Here is a 10,907-nt window from a genome sequence, read left to right as displayed (position 1 = left end):
ACCCTCACCCTAAACCTAACCATAATCCTCACCCTAACCCTAACCATAACAGTCACCCTAACAGTCAATCTAATCCTAACCCTCACCCTAACCCTAAACCTCACCCTAAACCTCACCCTAACCCTAACCCTAACCCAAATCCTAACCCTGACCCTCACACTCACCCTAACCCTCACCCTATCCCTAACGCTAAACCTAACCCTCACCCTCACACTAACCCTCACCCTAATCCTATCCATACACTTCACCGTAACTCTCACCCTAACCCTACCCTAATCCTAAACCTCACCATAACCGTAAACCTAAATCTAACCCTCACCCTCACCCTAACCCTCACCGTCACCCTAACCCTCACCCTAAACCTAACCCTCAACCACACCCTAACCCTCACACTCAACCGGACCCTCACCCTCACCCTAACACTCAACCTCACCCTAACTCTCACCCTGACAATATACATCCCCCTAACCCTAACCCTCAGCCTAACCCTAACCCTCACCCTAACACTAACCCTAATCTTAACACTAAACCTTACCCTCACGTACACCCTCACCCTAACCCTCACCCTAAACCTAACCCGAACCCGAACCCTCATCCTAACCCTCACCCTCACCCTAACTCTAATGCTAACCCTACCTCTCACCCTCACTCTAAACCTCACCCTAAACCTCACCCGAACCCTTACCCTCACCATAACCCTAACCCTAACTCTAACCCTAATCCTCACCCTAAACATAACCCTCGCCCACACCCTAACCCTCACAATAAGCTGAACCCTACCCTCACTCTAACACTCACACTAACCCTAACATTAACCCTCAACCTAAACCTAACCCTCAACCTAACTCTCACCCTATCCCTAACGCTAACCCTACACCTCACCCTCAACCTAACACTCACTCTAACCCTTATCCTCACACTAAACCTAACCCTAACCCTCACACTAAGCCTAATCCTCACCCTATTCCTAAACATCACCCTAACTCTCACCCTCACCCTAAAACTCATGCTAACCCTACCTCTCACCCTCAACCTAACCCTCACCCTAAACCTCACCCTAAACATTACCCTCAGCCTAACCCTTAAAATAACCCTATACCTAACCCTAACGCTCACCCTATCCCACACCCTAACCCTAACCCTAACCCTCACCCTCACCCTCACCCTAACCCTAGCCCTAACCCTAACCCTAACCGTAACTCTGACCTGAACACTCACGCTCACCCTAACCCTCACACTAAACATCATCCTATCACTAACCCTCACCCTAAACCTTACCCTAATCCTAACCCTCACCCTAACCCTAAAAATCACCGTAACCCTAACCCTCACAATAACCCTAACCCTAACGCTCACCCTCACCCTCACCCTCACCCTAACCCTCATCCTAACCCTCATCCTAACACTAACCCCCCCCTCACCCTCAAACTAACCCTAACACTTACCCTACCCTAACCCACACCCTTACACTAATACTCCCCCTAAACCTAGCCCTAACCCTTACATAACCAAAAACTTCACCCTCACCCTTACCCTCACGCTAACCCTCGTCCTCACCATAGCACTCACCCTAACCCTCACCCTCACCCTAACCCTAACCATAAACCGAACCCTAACACTCATCCTAAACCTAAGCCTAAACCCAATTCTAACCCTAAACCTCACACTCACTCTAACCCTCACCCTAAACCAACCCTAACCCAAATCCTCACCCTATCCTTAACCTTAACCCAAAACCTCACCCTGTCCCTCACTCTCACCGTAATCCTCACCCTTACCCTTACCCTCACCCGAATCCTAACACTCACCCTTACCCTAACCCTCACCCTAACACTTACCCACAACCTAACACCCACCATAAACCTAACTATAAACCTAACTTTCACCTTACCCTCAAACTAACCCTCAGCCTCACCCTCAACCTAACCCTCACGCAAACATTTACCCTCACCCTAACTCTTACGCTAACCCTAAACCTAACCCTTACCCTCATCCTAACCCTAACCCTCACCCTCTCCCTCTCCATCACCCTCAGTCTAACCATAATCCTAACCCTAATCCTAACCCTCACCCTCACCCTCACTCTTACTCTAACCCTAAATCTAACCCTAACAGTCACCCTCACTCTCACCCTAACCCTAAACGTATCCCTAACCCTGACACTAACTCTAACCCTCACCCTGTACCTCACCTTCACCCTAATCCTAACCCTAACCCTCATCATCACACTAAACCTCACTCTAACCCTTACCCTCACCATAACCCTAACTCTAACCCTAACACTAATCCTCACCCTAACTTTAATCCTCATTCACACCCTATCTTGAACCCTCACCCGAACCCGAACCCATACACTGACACTCACCCTAACACTAACACTAATCCTAAACCTAACCCTAACCCTCAAACTCACCCTAAACCTAACCCTAAACCTAACCCTCCCCATCACCCTCACCCTCACCCTCACACTCACCCTAAACCTCACACTAACCGTACCCGTAACCCTCTCACTACCCGTCTCCCAAACCCCAACCCTAACCCTAACCCTAAACTTAACCTTAACCCTACCCCTAACCCTCACCCTCACACTAACCCTAAACCTAAAGCTAACCCTCACCCTAGCCCTAATCCTCACCCACATCCTAACCCTCACACTCACCCGAACCCGAACCCGAACCCGAACCCTCATCCTCTCACTCACCCTCACCCTCACCCTAAACATCACCCAAACCGTAACCATCACCCTAATACTAACTCTAACCATAACCCTAACCCTAACCTTAACCCTAACCCAAACCCTAAACATAACCATAACGCTCACACTAACCATAACCCTCACCATAACCCTAACCCTAACCATAGCCTAACCCTAACCTTCACCCTCACCCTGACCCTCACCTTCAGCCTAAACCTAACCCTAACTCTAATCCTAACCATAACCCTCACTCTCACCCTCACCCTCATTCTAACCCTCACTCTCATCCTGATCCTCAAAATCACACTTACCCTCACAATAACCCTAACCCTCACCCTAACCCTAACACTAAACCTCACTCTCACTTTCACCCTCAACTTCAGCCTAACTCTAACCCGAATCCTAACCCTAAGCCTAACCCTCACCCTCACCCTCACAATCACACTAAACCTCACCCTAAACCTAAACCTCACCCTTACCCTAACCCTAATTCTAACCCTAACTATCACGCTCACCCTAACCTTCACACTAAACCTCCCTCTAACCCTTACCCTAACCATATCACTAACCCTAACTCTAACCTAATCCTCACCTTAACCCTAACCCTCACCCACAGCCTAACCCTCACCATCACCCGAACACTCGTCCTCACCCTAACCCTCACACTAACCCTAACCCTAATCCTAAACCTAACCCTCACCCTCACCCTCACCCTCAACCTAAACCTAACCCTAAACCTAAACCTCACCCTCACCCTCACCCTCACACTAACACTCACCCTCACCATAAACATCACCATAACCCTAACTCTCAACCTAACCCTATCCCTAAAGCTTACCATCACCCTAACTCTCACCCTAACCTTAACACTAACCCTAACCCTCACCCCAAACTAAACCTCACCCTAAACTTAACACTAGCCCTCTCCCTAACCCTCACACTAACCCTAAACCTAAGCCTAACCCTCAACATAACCCTAACCCTTCGCCTAAATCTCACCCTCACACTAACCCTAAACCTAACACTAACCCTCAACCTAACCGTAATCCTCAACCACACACTAACCCTCACCCTCATCTCAACCCTCACCCTCACCTGAACCCTCATCCTCACACTAAACCTCACCCTAAACATCACCCAAACCCTAACCCTCACCCTAACCCTTACCCTCACCCTAAACCTCATCCTCAACCTAACCCTCACCCTAACCCTTACCCTCACCCTAACCCTAACCCTCACACTCACCCTAAACCTGACCCTAACACTACCCCTATCCCTCTCCCTAACCCTACCCCAATACCTAACCATAACCCTACCCGTAACCCTCACCCTCACAATAACACTAAACCTAACGCTAAACCTCACCCTAAACATTACCCAAACCCTAACTCTCACCCTAACCCTAACCCTATCCCTAACCCTCACCCTAACCCTCACCCTAAAACTTATCCTCACCCTAACTCTAACCATAACCTTCACCGTCACCCTGAACCTCAGCCTCAGACTAAAACTAATCCTAACACTATTCCTAACCCTAATCCTCACCCTCATCCTAATCCTAACCCTAACCCTAACCCTAATCCTCCCCCTCCCCCGCACCCTCACCTTAAACCATACCCTCACCCTCACCCTCAAACTATCCCTCAACCTCACCGTAAACATCACCATAAACCAAACCCTCACCCTCACCCTAACGCTAACCCTAACCCTCACCCTCACCCTAACCTACACCCTAAACCTAATCCTCACACTTACCCTCACCCTAAACCTAACCCTAACCCTCACAATAACCCTAAACCTCACCCTAACCCTATCCTGACACCTCACCCTAACTCTCACCCTAAACAATCCCTAACCCTAAACCTCACCCTAACCCTAACCCTAAACCTACCCCTCAGCCTCACTCTAAACCTCAACGTCACCCTTACCCTCACCCTAACCCTAACCCTCAACCACACCCTAACCCTCACCCTCACCCCAACCCTCACCCTCATCCGAGGACTCGCCCTCACCCTAACCCTCACACTCACAATAAACATCACCCTAACCCTAACTCTCACCTTAATATTCTCCCTAATCCTCACCATAAAACTAAACCTCAACTTAACCATAACCCTCACTCTGACCCTCACCCTAACTCAACCCTAATCCTAACACTCATTCTAACACTCACCCTAACCCTAATCCTAAACCTTATCCTTAACCTAACTCTCACCCTAACCCTTACCCTCATCCTTTCCCTAACCCAACCCTCACCCTCACCCTAACCCTATACAAACAATAACCCTAACCATCACCGTAACCCTAACCCTCACCCTCACCCAAACCCAAACCTTAACCGTAACCCTCACCCTCACCCTCAACCTAAACATCAAACTCACCCTCAACCTAACCCTCACCCTCACCCTATACATCAACCTAAACCTAATCCTCACATTAACCCCAACCCTAACCCTCACCCTAACCCTAACGATAAACCTAACCCTCACACTCAACCTAACCCTCATCCTAACATTTATCCTCACACTAACCCTAACTCTAACCCTAACCCTTACCCTCACACTAACCCTAACCCTCACCCTAAACCTAAACCTACCTCTAACCCTAACCCTCACCCTAACCCTAACCCTAACCCTTTCCCTAACGCTAACCCTAACATTAACACTCACCCTCATACAAAACATCACTCTAACGCTAACCCTCACCCTAACCCTAACCAAAACGCTCACCCTATCCCTACCCCTCAACCTAACCCTCACCCTCACCTAATCCTCACCCAAACTCTAACCCTAACAATTACCTAAACGAAATCCTCACCCTCACCCTCACCCTCAACTTAACCCTCACCATTAACCTTACCCTCACCCTAAACCTAACTCTAACCCTCAGCCTAAACCTAAACCTCACCCTAACCCTAAACCTAACCCTCACCCTAACCCTCATCCTAACCCTCACCCTAAACCTAACCCTAACCCTCAACCTCACCCTAATCCTCACTGTCACCCTAACACTTAACCTAGCCCAAACTCTCACCAAACCCTAAACCTTACGCTAACCCTAAACCTCACCTTAAACATCACCCAACACTAACCTTCACCCTCACCCTCACCCTCACAATAAACATCACACTAACCCTACCCTCAGCCTAACCCTAAACCTCTACCTAACCCCAAACCTCAACCTGACCCTCACCCTAACCCTAACCCTCACCCTAACCCTTAGCCTAAAATTAACCCTCAACCTAAACCTCACCCTCACCCTCACCCTCACCCTCACAGTAACCCTAAACCTAACCCTAATACTAACATTGAACCTCACCCTAACCCTAACCCTAAACCTAAACCTTACGCTCACTCTCATCCTAACCCTCACTCTCACCCCAAACCTCACCCTAACCCTACCCCTACCCCTCTCCCTAACAATCATCCTAACCCTAACCCTAACCCTAACCCAAACCCTAACCTTACCCCTAACCCTAACCGTCACACTAACTCTAAACCTAATGTTAACCCTAAACCTAATCCTCACACACACCCTAACCCTCAAACTCACCTGAAGCCTCACCCTCACACGAACCCTCAGCCTCACCCTAAACCTCTCCCTAAACATCACCCAAAACCTAGCCCTCACCCTAACCCCAACCCTAAGTCTCACCCTCACCCTAACCCTCACCTTAACCCTTATCCTCACCCTAACCCTAACCCTAACACTAACCATAACCCTCACATTAGTGGTAAACCTTACCCTAACCCTAACCCTAAACATAACCTTCACCCTCACCCTCACCCAAAAACTAACCCTAACCCTCACCCTCACACTCACCCTCACCCTCGCCCTCACCCTCAACCTAACCTACACCATCACCCTTTACTATAACCCTAACCCTAACTCTCACCACAACCCTACACCTCAACCGAACTCTCACCCTCCCCTAACCCTCACACTAAACCTAACCCTCACCCTAACCCTAACCCTAACCCTAATCCTAACTCTCACCCTCACTTTCACCCTCACTCTAAGCCTAAGCCTAACCCTAACCCTAATCCTAACCCTAACCCTAAACCTCACCATAACCCTAACCCAAACCATCACCCTCAACCTCACCCTCACCCGCACCCTCAACCTAACCCTCACCCTCACACTCACCCTTACCCTAAACCTCAACCTCACCTTAAACATCACACTAACCCTAACCCTCACCCTATCCCTAAACCTCACCCGCACCATAAACCTAACCCTAACCCTAAGGCTAAACCTAAACCTCACCCTCACCCTAACCCTAACCCTAAACCTTATCCTCACACTAACCCTAACCCTAACCCTAACCTTCACCGTAAACCTATCCCGACACCTCAACCTAACTCTCACCCTAAACCTAACCCTAACCCTCACCCTCACCCTAACCCTCACTCTAACCCTTATCCTCACCCTAACCCTAACACTAACACTAACCATAACCCTCACACTAGCCGTAAACCTTACCCTAACCCTAACCATAACCATAACCTTCACCCTCAACCTCACCCTAAAACCAACCCTAACCCTAAACCTCACCCTCACCCTCGCCCTCACCCTCACCCTAACCTTCACCGTCACCCTAAAAATTACCCTAACCCTCACCCTCACCCTAATACTAACCCTCACCCTCACTTACACCCTAACTCTAAGCCAAACGCTAACCCTAACCCTAATCCTAACCCTAACCCTAAACCTCATGCTAACGCTAACCCAAACCATCACCCTCAACCTCACCCTCAGCCGCAACCTCAACCTAACCCTCACGCTCACACTCACCCTTACCCTAACCCTCAAAATCACTTTAAACATAACCCTAACCCTAATCCTCACCCTAAACCTAACCTTAACCCTCACCCTAAACCTAACCCTAACCCTAACGCTATTCTTAAAACTTACCCTCACCCTAACCCTAACCCTAACCTTTATCCTCACACTAACACTAACGCTAACCCTCACCCTCACCCTCTCCCTCACCCTAACCCTCAACCTAACCCTAAGCCACCACCATAACCATAACCCTAACACTCATCCTCACCCTAACCCTAACTCTAACCCTAAACTTCACCCTAACCCTCACACTAACCCTCACGCAAATCGTAACCCTCTATCTCACTCTCACCTTCACCGTAATATTTACCCTCACCCAAACTTAATCCTAACCCTCGCACAAAACCTCACCCTAAATCTAACCGTAAACTTAACCGTAATCCTAAACCTCACCCTCACCCTCACCCTATGCCTAACCCTCACCCTCAAACTCACCGTAACACTTACCCTCAAACTTTAATATCACGCTAACCCCAACCCACATCCTAACACTAACCCTAACCGTAATTCTAACCCTAAACCTTACACTCACCCTAACCCTCACCCTAACCCTTACTGTCACCTTAACCCTAACTCTAACCCTCACATTAAATCTAACCCAAACACTAACTCTAACCTTACCCCTCAGCCTAACCCCCATGCTAAACCAAACCATAACCCTAATCCTCATCCTGTCCTTAAACTTAACACAAACACTCACCCTAACCCTCACCCTCACCCTAACCCTAAGGCTAAAACAAACCCTCACCCTCACCCTAATCCTCACCATAAACCCTTACACTCAACCTAACACTAACCCTCACTATCAACCAATCCCTCACCCTAACACTTACCCACACCCTAACCCTAACAATAAAACAACATTCACCCTAATCCTCAGCCCAACCCTAACACTCACCCTCACCCTAACACTCACCCTAACCTTAACCCTCACCCTACCCCTTAACCTAACACTAAACCTAACCCTCACACTAAACCTAACCCTAACCCGTATCCTAACCCTAACCCTCACCCTCACCATCCCCATCACCCTCAGCCTAACTCTAACTCCAACACTAAACCTAACCCTAACACTCACCCTCACCCTCACCCTAACCCTCACCCTAACCCAAACCCTAACCCTAACAATAACCCTCACCCTAACCCTCACCTTAATCCCAATGATAAACCTAACACTCACACTCAACCTAATTCTCACCCTAACACTTATTCTCACACTAATAATAACTCTAACCCTAACCCTTACCCTCACAATAACCCTAAACCTCACCCTAACCCTAAACCTACCGCTCACCCTAACCCTCACCCTAACCCTAACCCTAACCCTTTCCCTAACGCTAACCCTAATAGTAACTCTCACCCTCATACTAAACATCAAACTAACGCTCATCCTCACGCTAACCCTAACGCTAACCCTCACCCTAACCCTACCCCTCAACCTAAACCTTACCCTCCCCTAATCCTCACCCTAACTCTAACCCTAACCCTTACCTAAACGAAGACCTCACCTTCACCCTCACCCTCAAGCTAACCCTCACCATCACCTTATCCCTCACCCTAAACCTAACCATAACCCTCACCCTCACCCCAAACCTCACCGTCACCCTAACACTCAACCTAACACAAACCCTCACCCACACCCTAACCCTCACACTCACCCGAAGCCTAAAACTTACCCTAACCCTAAACCTCACCCTAAACATCACCCAAACCCTAACCCTCAACCGAACCTTCATCCTCACCCTAACAGTCACCCTCACCCTAAACTTCACCCTCACAATAAACATCACCCTAACCCTACCCCTCAGCCTAAACCTAACCCACTACCTAAACCTAACCCTCACCCTGACCCTCACCCTCACCCTAACCTTAACCCTAACTCTCACCCTAACCCGTACCCTAACCCTAACCCTCACACTAAACCTAACCCTAACCCTTACCCTAACCCTAACCCTCACTCTAAACCAACCCTAACCCTTACACTCACCATAACCCTAAACTTAACCCTAACCCTAACGCTAACCGTAACCCTCACCTTCACCCTAATCCTCACACTGACCCTTACCCTCACCATAACCCAAACCGTAACCCAAGCCTAAGGCTCACCGTAAACCTAACCCTCGCCCACAACCTAACCCTCACCATCACACGAACCCTCATCCTCACCCTAACACACACTAACTCTAACCCTAACCCTTATCATAAACTTAACACTCACCTTCACCCTCACCCTAAGCCTAATCCTAAACCTAACCCTTAACCTAACCCTCACCCTCAACCTAAACCTAACCCTCACCATAACGCTCACCCTATCCCTAATGCTAAACCTACTCCTCACCCTCACCCTAACCCTCACCCTAACGCTTATCCTCACCCTAACCCTCAACTTAACACTAACACTAACGCTCACATTAAGCCTAATCCTAACCCAATACCTCACCCTAACACTAACCCTAACCCAAAACCTAACCCTCACCCTCAGCCTCAACCCAACACTCACCCTCACCATCAAGATCACCCTAACCCTAAACCTCATCCTAAATCGAACCCTAACCCTCACCCTAAACCTAAACCTAACCCTCACCCTAATGTCACCCTATCACTAACGCTAAACCTATACCTCACCCTCACCCTAACCCCCACCATAACCCTTATCCTCACACTAATCCTAACCATAACCTAACCCTAAACCTCACACTAACCCTAATCCTCACCCTATCGCTAACCCTAAACCTAAACCTCACCCTCACCCTAACTCTAATGCTAACCCTAACTCTCACCCTTAGCCTAACCCTCACATTAACCCTTACCCTCACCCTAAACCTAACAATCCCCCTCACCCTAAATCTCACCATAACCCTCACACTCTCCCTAAACCTAACCCTAACCCTAACCCTCATCCTAAACCTAACCCTCACACTCACCCTAACCTTCATCCTAACACTTACCCTCAACCTAACCCTATCCCTAATCCTCACCGTAACCCTAAACCTCAACCTAAACCTGACCCTCACCCTAACCCTAACCCTAAACCAAACCCTTACACTAAACCTAAACCTCACCCTAAACATAACCCTCAGCATAACAGTAACCTTCACACTAACCCTAACATTAAGCCTCACCATCACCCTCACCCTCACCCTCACACTAACCCTAACCCTCATACTAACCCTAACAGTAAACCTAATGCTAACCCTAAAACTCACCCTCACCCTAACCCTCACCCTAACCCTTAGCCTCACCCTAACCCTAACTCTAACCCTCACACTAAACCTAACACTAAACCTCACCCTAAATCTAACTCTAAATCTAATCCTCACCCTATCCCTAAACTTAACCCTAACCCTCACCCTCACCCTCACCCTCA

The sequence above is a fragment of the Dipodomys merriami genome, unplaced genomic scaffold (genome assembly GCF_024711535.1).
Source record: "Dipodomys merriami isolate MVZ:Mamm:240054 unplaced genomic scaffold, mDipMer1.0.p SCAF_107, whole genome shotgun sequence".
NCBI lineage: Eukaryota > Metazoa > Chordata > Mammalia > Rodentia > Heteromyidae > Dipodomys > Dipodomys merriami.
The sequence above is the reverse complement of the archived record's forward strand: the minus strand, read 5'-3'. Positions refer to the sequence as shown.